Below are 12,552 nucleotides of genomic sequence, written 5' to 3' on the forward strand. Positions count from 1 at the left end.
AAAGGCGAATTATGTGTCAGAAATAATGGTTCCGTACATGTAGGACATAGTGATTGTACAACTATTGTCGAGTATAGTGACAGTGGGAAATCTATTTTCAAAGCTTCACGTCATTCTTATTTTGTTTGTGGTCAGACCGCATATGTTCGTCTGCCCCTCGATTGGGAGGGAACCTGTTACATTGCCTTCCTACTGCCACCAGTTTTCCTAGCCCCATCTGATTATCATAGAAACACACATCTAGTACACATTAGACATAGAAGGGAGATCGAGTCCCCGATTGTCGACCAAACTGAAACTGCTCTAGAACAGTATACAGATTTCAATAGAGGTTTCTTCTTCTTTATAGGACCTATCCAGAATAGTAAGTTAATACGTAGATTGACCAGAACCCTTGAAGCAGTAGTGAATGAGACTGCTTCTGCCCTAGGTAACTTAACCGAAGAGCAATCTGCTATGAGATTTGTCGTGCTCCAAAATCGTCTCGTTCTTGACGTCATACTGGCCGATAGAGGAGGAGCATGTAGAGTCATCGGATCTAGTTGCTGCATTTTCATTCCAAATAACGCGCCGTCTGTTTATTCAGCTATAACCAGACTTCATAAAATTGCCCATCAGTTACACCAGGATCCAGGCACCTGGACATGGTCCGGTTGGTTTTGGAGTATTATTTCTGCCTGGGGATGGAAAGTATTGTCCTTTCTAGGTATTGCAGTAGCGATCATATTCAGTTGCTGCCTCTGTATACAATGTGGCCCTGCGATTTGCGGCATTTGTGCTACCTCTTGTATTCCTAGTCCCAAGTCCCGTCCTAAATCCCGTTCCAAGACAATTCGAGACGAGCAAATGATACTGTATGAAATGATAGATGGTATCATGAATATTGATGTTTCTTGATGGAAACGTAGTGACAAGGAGGGAATGTGGAAAAGTAAATTTTGCCATGTTCTGTGTCCCTACGTGTTCCCCATCTTATGCTATATGTGCACGATTAATATGCATATGTATTCCCCATGATCGATTAAAGACGCAATTACAGTTGTGTCCATCTCTAGTATGCCAGTTTCCAGTTCTCGTGAAAGCTACGAGTATTAGGCCTATGTAAAGCTACGTTGCCACGTTTCTCAGTGTGCACGTTATTTCATTGTAAAATCCCCGTTTCTAGGCCTCAAAAGGGCCCGGACTCAGATTCAGCTCCTGTCTCCTGAACCCTCGCTGAGGAGCGATACAGCCCCCACCTGTATCCCTGACCCTTCACTTACTTCCTGCCTCACAGTGCCCGGCTCGGCCTGGCTCTGCCTGCCAGTCTGCCAAAAGTATGTTATGATTCTAGTTATCAGTCCAGCCCTCCTTCTCTGCATTCCTAAGCTACTGAATCGCATCAATAGTTTCAGTCATCGTCTAGCCTTTACGTCTCCATGTAAGAGAAATACTGTATTAATGGTCATTTAATATTCCTCAACACACACTACATGTAGAATAATGCATGCACCAGTCTTAGTGTCTGTTAGCCTTTGCCCTGATAACTTTTGGATTCTATCAACATGTTCTCTAAACATCAGATACTAGATAGTGTTTAGGTACATGTCGCTCTGACTCTCCAGACTTTCGTCTCTCCTTCTAGCTCAGAAGTCATAGCCCCCAGCTTCTCCCTAGTTACACGTCATTGCCAGCTTGCGCGCACCACTAGGTTAGAGGTCCCGGCTCCTTCGGTAGCCCCCTCCATGTTTCCGCCCCATTTATGACATATTCTGTTACGTCTACATCACATGTCTATGTATACGCCTCCTGTTACACCCACTTTCATCCTTATCTTTCGCGACTGTTACAGGCCCCACCCACTGTCACACCTACTGCATGTATTGTAATGCAATTGTTTTAGTATATATACTTGTGTACTGTTATTAAAAGCCAGCGCGCTCATTCCAGCTCCTGCCCGACAGCTGTCGGGGCCCCCCTGTTGGCTAGCCATCCCAGATCTTGCCCGTGCAGGTTGTCCTGTTCCTGTCCTTTATGCTGTATTAAACCTGCAAACTCCTACTACCTCGAATCTTGACTCTTATTTATTGAGCTATCTGTTATTGTTATATCTAGTCAAAAATAGAGGTATTATTTATTTATTTACCACAACCTCACCAGACAGGCTTTAGTGTATTGGGTCTGGGCGGGTGCATTCAGTGAATGCTTTTCAGACAGTGCTGTGGGTACACTTGGTGTCCCTGTGTATACCCCAGTTCAAACCGGTTGCAGTGGCACTCAGCCCCTGCTCTGGCGTGAAAATGGTTGGTGCCCCTAGAAGAGGTAGGGGCATCCGTCAACACTTTTATAATGTTGTGGTGGGCTGCAGAGAGTGTAGTACGCCCCAGCAACATTAAAAAAAAGCCACAGTAAGTCTCCGGAGGCATTGAATCCCTGACCCCAGGAAAGCTTACTGTAATTTTATTTTTAAGTACTCCAGGCTGCATGCTCCTTAGCTGGAGTGAAGGGACCCTTTATGTTTGGTTCTAGTGTTGCAATTTCTGGCCTACATTTTTTTTTACATGCCTCCATGGCATGTTGAATTTTTGTTTTTGTTTTTAGTAGGCTTTATTGAAAATATTTTATGACAATCACTTCTAATAAACATTGCAATGTGTGAATTTATAAAATATACATTTGATTTTAGTTATTGGTTACTTTTGAACAAAGACTATAGTTCTGCATTATAAATGTTGAAGTCCTGATCTCTTGATCAAGCCACTAGACCCCCTTTTATATTTTGGTGTTCTGACGCGTTGAAAAAGTCAGTGGGTCTGCCTTATTTAAAATGACTACCTTTATATTGTGGGTGGGTCTGGAATGGGCGCAGGGCCTAGTTTGTGACTGTGCACAGTGGGGTTGGTTGCCCTTGGGGGTTGGGGTCCAACCTCTTGCTGCAGACAGCGATGGGCATTTTACTCTGCGTTAAACAAGGATATTGTAGGAAAAAAACAAAGGTTAAAGTGAAATTACTGCTAGATGCGGTGTGTAGGCATGCGGTCTAAACCAGTAATAGGCGTATTGGGCCTGGGCGCATAGATAATATATGTAAAAATCTGGAGCTCCAAACCCTCCACGTGAATAAGAAAGTGTTAGTGTGTCCCAGCTGATCCTGGCAGTTTTGCCTCCCCAAACCAGTTTCAGGAGTTGTGTTTTTACTGTGGCAAAGAAGTGCTTGGTTAGGCAGATATGGATATTACAAAACAGGTACAGGAAACGGGGGAGAATGATCATCTTAATGACCGCTACGCGATCCGCTAAAGAAAGCGGTAGATGTATCCATTTATCCACCTGACACACCATCGCGTCATAGGCACGGCCATAATTTTCCCTTATCACAGTCTCGGGGTCGCGGTGTACCCACACTCCAAGATACTTCACAAACATATCTTAAATGAGAAATATAGCCTAACACCACAACAGTGACATTCTTCTTTTATCGCCATGATTAGCAGATCCCAATACCTCCGAAAGCTTTGGTGCGAAGCTATAGGGACACAGTCTAAATACAATCCCTATTCATAACCTTAATAAGCAATATGCTGGTTAAATCACCCAAATCGGGTGTCGATAAAGGAAGTACAATCAAATTACACAATCGGCCTACGTTTAAGGGCCTTTTTTCCCAAAGTCACATAAGGTAACAGGTATTCCTCATTAAGCCAGTACACCATGACCTGCAGCTGAGCATCAAGGATGTTTCTGTGTATATCTGCACATTAATGCGCTTTATGCTGCTTTGGAGGTATGCTACCATCCCTACACCTCCAAGAAGTTCCAAAGTGAAAGATATACATTTCAAGAAATATGAAGCCCCAAGGACTCACTATAAATTGGCAGAAATACATAGAATTTTGGATACAATTAAAATCTCGGGCACAACCAGGCTGTCCTTGATATAGGAAGTCGAACCACTGGTTTAGTCTCTTTTCCCTGAAATGCAGCTACGGTTGTCTATAGATAGATTCAAGGTAAGGCCTCCTCCTTCTTCATAAGAACAATGATACCCTGGTTCACTATTTGGTAAGGGGCCCTTCAAAACTGAGTGTTTTCCACCACCAACTAGTCTTAACACAAGAAAGAAAATACTTTAAATGTATTCCATTTAATTTGCAACTCTGACACAACCACAAATTGATTTATTCTACTAAAAGCGTTGGGTAATTATGTGCCTGAATTGGTCAGGTAAAAGAAATTCATGATTTACTTATAATGAAAGAGAAGAGTTCACCCATAATTCTGATTCATCCCATTATTTGCCTATACAACTTGGCCAATGGCTGTTTGGCAGCTGGAAAGACAAGGGCTACTCTACTGTGTTCCACTGTTAAGCTTAAAGAGTCCGAGCATGATACCTTTGACCTTGACTTTCACTGTTGGCTCTGATGAAGTTCCAGTAGACTGAGTCAAATGCTTTTTCAGAGTCGAGCGTGAGCACTGCCAGTCTACCTGCTCAGCCCCACCCACACATGATGCTAAAAAGCCTGCTCATGTTATCGATGGCAGACCTTGCGTTCAAAACTCCAATCTACCCTTGGTGGATGAGATTTGATAGGATAGGATAGGAAATAGGCAGGTAGCTATAACTGTCATTGGTTATAACATCATTTTATGTGGCTATTAAGGGACAGCCGCTGATTAGACCCACACACTCTGTCCCATGTTTACACAAGACAGAGATGTGCACCTCAAGCAGCATAGCTGAGCCAAGTCTAGTGGTTGGAGCAGTTGTCACTTTGCATGCGTTATAATTCTATTGACCCCTGATACCTTTCCATAAGTTAATGACTTTATGCTATTGGCCTCTGTTGGCATCATAAGCAGAGTTCCAAGTAGCTGTAGTTCTGCAGCTGCAAGTGTTGGAACGGGTAGTCGATTGAGGTATGCAACAACCTCACTGCTCACTAGAAGGCCTTGTGAATAAATTGGAGTGTGGTAATGGCAAAACAAAAATAAATCGCTCTGTTGCCTATAATCTTTACTACCTGTGGAGAATATAGGATCTCCATCGACTAAGCCACCCTCCCTGCGACTCTGTATTCCAGGGAAGCAACCCTTGTACCTAGGCGATCACTCTATGCATATCAACATCACACAAGACAAAAATGTACTTTTCCTCTCTTCGTCCTCATTTAAAAGTATTTTTCTGGCTCCCGATATCTTGCTGAATGCTATTCATCATCCATCCAATTCAAGGACCCTACTGGTATTCTCACATTCATATTTAAATCGGTTCCAAGCATTTTAAAAATCACATCCTTGAGCAACACACACATTTCAAGAAAGTACTTTTTTTAGGATTCCAAGATGGTGGAACTTGTTAGCCTTGGGGTATAATTCAGTTCATAGTATTGGTGAACATGCTCTGCAGGAGATGTGCAGAATATTAAGTCGGTCGTAAATATGTGCTTGGACCTCCATGTTGGGGACCGCATCTCTGTGCCCCAATATAGCATCCCTATGACTTGGCTGTGGTTGGACAACATTCAAAGGAGCATGGCACGTGCCATTAGGACATGTACCAAGTTGTCTAATAAAAAGAAAAGATTAATTTGGGATGGCGTACACTGATGAGTAAAATGAAAATTGGTGCTCACTGGGTAGAAACCTTTGTCAGATGTCATACAGTCATAAACTGGTTACATCATTATTTTTGATAGCCATTTAGAAAGTGGTCTGTACACGAATAGTTCTTCAGACAATTCAGGGTCTAATTGAAATCCCCACTGAGTATAAATAGCCGAAGAGTCAAAAGATGAAGCAGCATTTCGAAAACGGGTGAATAATAATTCAGGCAATATAAATTACAGATGTCCTAGTTACCGAATCTAGTAGTCTATGTACAAATACTTAGCGATCCTCTGCATTTTGAATATATTCAGAAAGTACCTTGGTGATAACTAACAATCAATGCCTGTATTCCTTCAGGACTCCTACTATCATACACAGAATAACAAGCAGAATCCAAGCCTGCAACAAACCATTGATGATCAGCCTCGGTCAGATGTGTCTCGTGGAGCAGGACTACATCTGCCAGGTGCTTATTTCTGTAAACCACTATCTTACACTGTTTGATCCTACTACGGGGTTGCCAGGTTAATACCATGTGGAGCCCATCCATAACCATATAATCCGTAGCCAGGGATCCTCCTGGAAAACATTCAAGCAGCCCTCCAAACCCCCCCCACCCCCCACTCCAAAAATATGGTACTTCTGTGCTGCACTGTGAAGAACAACAATCCTCCAACAATGTCAGATGTAACTGGAATATTCCCAAACCAAAATCCCTGCTCTCTCCTTTGGCACCTCAGAAACCGAATGTCAGACTTCGTCTCATGAACTGTACTATTGAACGAGGTGACGTGGTCACAATACATTTTCCAGCACAGGAGTGCTAACAAGGCAGAGGACTGTCCCACTTTTGGGACCAGCAATGGGTCTTGAGAACACTCAATGATTCCCTATACCCCTTCAGAAGCAATACTGCTGTATGATAAAAGAGGAAATTAGTAGGCACAACACAGTTCACCGTTGATGAATCCCAGACTTTACGACCCATGCCAGCAGCCAATGCGTATCCCAGCAGGTCGAGTGGGATAAACTGTAGTGTAGGAAGGGTAACATAATCCAGACAGTAGGGCAATCAGTGTTATTATTCCCCAATAAGGTATAGATCAGTAAAAGCAAAGCCTCTCTTATTACACACCCCATCTCATTTCCTCCACAGAGCTGAGGACATCCAAATGAGTACACCCTTCAAAGAAAGGACCCTATGTGAATTGAAGACTGCCTTCAGTAAGAGGCGCTAAATATTGACACATTGTGCCACTCAGTGGCTAAATTCCCCATAATAGTATCCCGGCCCACTCTCTATGCAGCTCATTTAGACACCTACTTATCGCTATGTGGTAGTACTTTATTAGGTGCACTGTCTAACCGCATGAGCAGAGCAGTCAGGCCCAACCCCATAAACTCTGTGTAGTCTAGTTAACCTTGAGCACAAGAACCAGCTTGAATCACTCTGAGCTTTCCCACAGCATGGGCCATGGGAAGTAGGGTTGTCTGTACAGATGATAATCATTGCCTTAGCACCCTGAAGCATCTTGAGGTTCGCTGGGTGCAACATAGCATCTGTTAAAAATGTCCTTGCCCTCTGGACTGCCAACATATAACCAGGGTAGAAACTGATTGACAGGTTTTCCAGTGTAATATGTGGGATCTCTTTGGCGGCTCACAAATGGCATCTGCCATGAAGTAATTCAAAATGTTCCTCACTGTGGGCTTGGCATATGGGAGTTGTCATGTTCCAAGCGAGTGGTGCATCCTCTCCACCAGGAACAATGATGACAGTGACGCCTCAGGTAAAAGTGACCTAATGAGTCATATTGCTCAATGCGCCTCTTCTCAGGATCCAACGGGACCCACAGGATTCGCACATTGCATTGACAACACTTTGATATCTAGGTGCACCAGGGCTACCATATGAGAAAAGAATGAATCCACCAAGCCGGGCCTCGGCAGCGCCAAGACTGGCACTCACTTTCTGACAGCCACCATATGTCTTCATGTGGGGCTTCAATGAATCAAGTAACAGACGAACAGAGACCTCATTCATATGATTTTAGATTCTGGCCGCATAAGCCTTCATTTCTGGAAGAATCAAAGCTGTGGCTGCATCCGCAGTGATGGAGCAAGGTTTCGTTCATAAAGAGACTTGCCCGGACTCAATAATCTCGAAATAATATATAATACTTTAATCAACATGTTTAGTCTTACTAACAATGCACCACACAATATTTCTAGTAAGCCGGGGAAGCTTGACAATGTGCTTCTTACTAACAGTAACTCCAGTAATCTTAAAATGGCTGCCGCAATGCAGGAACTTTTCTGTGCATGCGTCTGTCACACTCACGTGATATGACGTATTCTCTGCTTTGGTGGGAAATCTTTGCTTCTGCGCACTGGAACTAAAGATGGCTGCTCTATGTTTTCATGTGCTAATGCTTGCATTACTGCTTTTACTAAATTGTTCGTTCTGCTTAATTCCTAATTCTGTAGTTAAAATAAAGTAAAGGGAATAGAGTAGAGATAAGTGGAATAAGTGCATTAATTTTTTCTTTGTTCTAAATCTGTTCTTCTTTGACTTTGCTATTAGCTTGTGTTTGAACCAATCAAGTACAATGTTGCTCCATCTTGGGTCCCGCGTCTGCGCATGTGCTGCGTTCTCAAGAGTCCACACGCCATGGAATTGAATCCATGCAAACGACTGTCTTGCCTGAAGATGCGCCTGGGAAAGTCACCCTTCGACCTCTCGAGAGGAAGCTACATTAAACATTTGAAATACAATGTATTTGTTATTGAAACATCCATTGTCGGGTGGAATAAAAGGTGCATGGGAAAATAAAATGATGGGAGGGAACATAAATTTGAATATATGAATCAAGTGACCTCATAACTGGTATGGTGTGATGACCTCTCCTCGTCTTTTGACCAATCAAATTGAGGGAATACATGAACTTGCAACATTGGGGGGTGGTACACTGCCCTGGAAAATGGTACATCTAAGGTAGGCTTAGCTAGTTAGTTTGTCCGTCTTGTCCGAATAGCTGACCTGTCACTGACCCAACGCACTCAATAGGCGATCGAGAGCAGAGGTGCTGGCGGAGCACTCTGTCAGAAGATTCGATAACCCAATCGGGTTTCCGGGAAGGAGTTTGATAACCCAATTGGGGTTCTGTGGGAGAAGGTTCGATAACCCAATCGGGGTCCGACTGTTAGCTGCAGAGAGGGGTGTGACGTTGGCGTTGCACTTTAGCTTTGGGTGCCGGTCCTGACCTGCGGTGGTCCTGTCCTGATCCAATTTGGTCTGTACCTGATTCTGATCTGCACCTATCCTACCCTGTTGGCACCTGTACTATCGGGGGTCCTGTCCTTTATCCCAGCCCGTGGCCAGGGTTGCTCTTCACACCATTCTAGGTAATTATAAAGTTGAGTCGGTATGTCATTGTACTGTCTCCTTTTTCTTACCCTTCCTATGTTTCAATGCTCAAAGAAAGTCTCGTAATATTATCACATTATCTTGCCTTAATCATATATTTTCTAACTGAATGCGCTTTAATCAAATTAGTATGGACATTTAAGAATTTATTTAGATAAAGTGTTCAAATCTTTCCCGAGTTTGTGGTTATTTTAATGAGTGTAAATGTTTATTTACTACCTATTATTCTAACTCCCTTGATCCCTTAGGACTTTAGGTACCGGTGACAAGGATTGGTAAGATCAATGGTATAAGTCCTAAATGGTTTATTAGGAAACTTCTTATTAAGCTTAGGTCTACCTGTTCAAAGTGTGTATGTGTTCATGGGCCCAGTGAGTATGTGTAAAACGAGCAGGTGAGCTTGCGCTCCATCAGTATTCTTTTGGTAGCAGAGCAGTGGTTAGGGTTTAGTTAAGATAGGTAGTTAGTTGCGTATTGATTATTTGAAGTGTACTGATTTATGTATTAACCAAAACCCGTTTGTATTGTTCTATGTTTGTTTTGGAATCCCGGGGGCAGAATAGCGGGTGGTAAATGGAAGCCACACTGCAATGAGGTCACTTGCCTAAGGAAGTAAGTGCATGGTTAGGTAAAACTGGAAGCACTGATTAGGGATTTTCTGTATAAATGTGTGAATAAATGGTAACAAAGGAGTTCGTTAGTGAAACTTTGGCTTTATATCACCTAGAAAGGGTAAGCCCAAGGGAGTAACAGGTTCTCTAATGTTTGCATGAAGAGTAGGCGGAAGGGATTTACTCGCAGTGTATGAAGAGTAAACGGAAGGGATTTACTCGCAGTGAGAGAAAATATTCTTTCCTTTGAATTTAGTCACTTAGGCACTGTGGCGAATGTTTTTCCGTTGTTGATTAATGAATATTGCATTTAAAAAGTGAAAACAAATACGTGTCAGGACCTCGGAGCTCCAAGGACATAACATTTCAGCGCTAGCAGGGAAGCGGCTGCTATCCCTGCTAAGATACAGACCTGTTTGCAATCATTGGAGACTCCGCGTTCGATCGCGGAATTCCAAGATGGCCGCTAAACTCAACAGCGAGTTAGCGGTTTAGTTCCTGAAGAATTCCCCAGGTGCCGAAAGGAGAGCTGAGGCGCGCGAATTCAACTAACGGCGCACTTCACCTGAAGTCTTCCCAGCATCGAGTAGAGTTTCTGAGGGCTCCGGTAAAGAGTAATTTTGTAGTCTTGTATTGGCGCTGTTGTCAAGCGCAAATTACGAACTTGTTAATTGAGAATTAAAGAAATATAGAGTAATCATCATAAGGGGGATAAATACCTTTTCTTCACGACGAGTGTGCAGAGCATCGACAAGAGGACTCCAACGCGTCCAAGAAGGGTAACCAGAGCTACAGAAGAAGTCTGCCAAGGAAAAGAAAAAGATAAGTCCAAGTTTAAATATAAAGAATAGACAAATTCCACAGAGAGAGAGTAAGAGTTACAGTTACATAAGTCTAGCACTAGCTAAGCATAAAAAAGGTTATCAGTTTGGTCAAAGACAAATGAACTGCATTCCTAAAAGAAAAGAAAGCGCTAATTACAAGGCTGTTCGACAATAGTGAAAAGACTGAATAGAATTAAAAACAGAATCCCATGCAGTAGGAGTTACTGAGGTTATGAAGTAACCATATGTTCTTCAATACAGGATACAGAGAGAAAGGATTGGAAGATTATAAGGTGAATAAGATACACAGACTACAACTAGTGAGAGAAGGTAAGAGGAGGGACTATATTTATAAGTAGTAAGTGATCGAGCAGAAAATAGAGCACACAATAATTCTACTTGCACGTGTATGTTCCTCTCACACAGATATCAACTAGTTGAAGAGAATAGAAACTAAGAAAGCAGGAGAGGAGCAATGACTCAGGGTAACTAGGTAAGGAGAGTATAGAATAGAGAACTGTAGATTAAGAATAGACGTGAGCCTTTTTGATTGAGTTCCTGTCATCACACTACAGGTCTTCTCTGAATAAGGAGTCTGCAGGACGGACACCCAAGAGAAGCTAGAAGGAAGCACCTGAGCAGTCTCTTCTTTGTCAGTTTATTATTTTATCCACTCCCCTTTCCCCCCTGAGGATCTTTTTAGAGTCAAGTTTTATAACTGGCTCGGGGAGAGCTTTGGGCGGGAGTTGGGAACGATCGACTTCTGCTCCTGCGCAAGATCTTCTGAGGTGAGAGTTACAACTGAGGCCCTGACAGAGTGAAGTGCCCAAGTTGTTATTCTTGCGCCCGAGCAGAAAATGACGGAAGGATTACATTTACAAACCTTAGGGACAGTTCTAGAGGCAATTCAAAAAGAGTTAGTGGCTGTCCGAGAGGATAATCAGAGTCTTAGGCAAGAAATGGTTAATACTAGGACAGAAACTATGGATTTAGCACAGAAAATGGGATAGTCTTTGGGAACAAATAGAGAAGGTACATTTGGCGAGAGTTCCAATAGAGTAACTACTCAAGTTATTCACCTTTGTCCCCGGTGATTCCTTTGCCCCCCCCCCCCCCCAGAGAGGTTTAGTGGGGATCCACAGAAGGCCCAGGTATTTTTGACCCAATGTTCCCTCCATTTTATGTGCCATCCAACCATTTTCCCTGATACGCAGTCAAAAGTTGCATTCGCTTTATCGTATTTTAGTGCGGATGCTGCGTCATGGTCTATGCCCTTGGTTTCTCGTGATGACCCCATACTACAGAATTATGATGAGTTCAAAAAAGAATTTTTGCGAATCTTTGACCGACGTAGAATTTCCCAAGCAGTGGATAATGAATTATTGGAACTACATCAAGGCAACCGTGACTTAGTGGCCTATCTGGCACAATTCAATAAGTTGGTAGTGGAAGCAAACTGGCCGGAAAGTAAGAGAGCAGCAGTATTTTATCGAGGATTGCGGGACGAGCTGAAAGATGTATTAGCTCAAATACCTACTAGACCCACAGACATCTCAGAATTGATTGATCTAGTATTAGAAATCGACTTTCGACAAGGAGAAAGGAAGGGAGAGAAAAGAAGAGATTTACGGCCACCAGTTCCCAGGTTTGATAGAGCAAGAGTTGAGAACCCTCGGACAGTGGAGGTGACCACTAACCCAGAACCCATGCAAATTGGAACAATTCGGGGACCATTGACGAAAGAAGAAAAAGAAAAACGAAGAGTGGGAAATTTGTGTATGTACTGCGGTTCCAACTGCCATTTAGTTCGAAATTGCCCAAGAAAACCCAAGATGCCATTTAAGCCGAAGGAAAACTCACAGCACCACCGGTAGAAGGAGTTGAACGGGCGGATGCGAGTTTGAATACAACTCCGCAAGAACATCAACTGGCGAATACATTGCAATCATCTTCTCCTCATCTAAATTTGTCTTTAACAATTAAATTCCGAACAGCTACCTTAACGGAGGTTTCAGTGATGGTGGATTCTGGGGCAACTGGGAATTTTTGCGATTTGAAATTTGCTGCTAGGGTTGGATTAAGTGCGATACAGAAAACTAGA

The sequence above is a fragment of the Lissotriton helveticus genome, chromosome 6 (assembly GCF_964261635.1).
Source record: "Lissotriton helveticus chromosome 6, aLisHel1.1, whole genome shotgun sequence".
Taxonomy (NCBI): Eukaryota; Metazoa; Chordata; class Amphibia; order Caudata; family Salamandridae; genus Lissotriton; species Lissotriton helveticus.